The sequence below is a fragment of the Cynoglossus semilaevis genome, chromosome 8 (assembly GCF_000523025.1).
Source record: "Cynoglossus semilaevis isolate Cse_v1.0 chromosome 8, Cse_v1.0, whole genome shotgun sequence".
In the NCBI taxonomy this organism is placed as follows: Eukaryota; Metazoa; Chordata; class Actinopteri; order Pleuronectiformes; family Cynoglossidae; genus Cynoglossus; species Cynoglossus semilaevis.
This window is the reverse complement of record NC_024314.1, coordinates 29,057,019-29,058,282: the sequence shown is the minus strand read 5'-3', so window position 1 is coordinate 29,058,282 and position 1,264 is coordinate 29,057,019.

Sequence of the window (1,264 nt, the reverse complement as noted above, 5' to 3'; positions counted from 1 at the left end):
ACCTGTGGAGTCAACACGGTGACGATGTTTGTTTACAGTCAACGATGACGTCACATCTGTGGTGAAACTGTCTGTAGACGTTAGTAACTGTTACCAGCAGGTGGCGTCAGAACAAACCTTTGATCTTCATCAGTGACGTTCACTTTTCATGATATTTATTTACACACAACGGAAACTAAATTAGCATCTTAGCATTAAAGTGTTTCTCGGGAGGAGATTTGTTGACGAACCAATGAGAAAGAAACTGAACTTCCTCAGAAAAGTGAATTAAAAAAAAAATGTATTTAAATTTTCTCCTGAATTAAAAACAAAACTCTCCGCACGGTGTGAAGGTCACTGAGGTCGAGCTAAAGTTACCGTCTCTTCCTGTCGGTCCATTAGCAGCGTGCTAACTTTGAAGACGCCGCCGCAGCTGCTCCTCCGACGTTACATAAGAATCCTGATTGGACCGCGGACTGCCTTTGATCTAGAGGAAGACATGTGGGGGGGGGTCACATGACCCCCCCCGTGACCCACTGGACATCTACACCACATTTGTTGGGCGTCTACTTTCGTGCCACAGGCCACGGGTTTGACACCCAGGTTTCCTTCGTCTGAAGCTGTTTTTATTATAAAGAGCAGAATATGAACGTGTTTTACACACGGTCACCACTAGGGACATGCATCGTTACGTCCCTAGTGGTAGGCAGTGGTACTGCTGTTATGAACAGGACCACGTTCCCTCACTGTAGTGTTCAGTGTTCCACCCGGTGTTGTTGTTTCTGGTTGTTTCCGTGTGTCGTCGTTCAGTCGCACGGTTCTTCCTCGTCCGACAACAATGGCCGACGTGACGTCAGACACATCTGTGTGAATGCACACCCTGTTGGCCGTGAATGGCAACAACAAAGAGGCCGTTTCCCACACGCTGGTGTCCAGTTACGGTGTGTGTCGGTGTGATTCCCAGCAGGCTCGGCTCTGTGACGCCGTGGCCTCGGGCTGGGCCGGGTCTTTGTTCGGATTTTCGGGAATCGAACCACGGAACGGTGAGTCAGCAGCTGAGCCGCTGTAACTCTAGAACGGCTGCGGCTTCTCGCCACTTCCTCCACGACGAGCCACTTCCTGTCGCTTTGTTTTGGACCAATTAAAAAACAAGAAAAAGAAGAAAGAACTTCTGGAACATTCACCTGATCCTGCTGTAAGGCAAACCCACTAACCACTGCTCCAGCGTGCTGCCACTTCTGCCCCCCCCCATGTATTTATGACCCTGTGACAGCCTGCCGTGTTC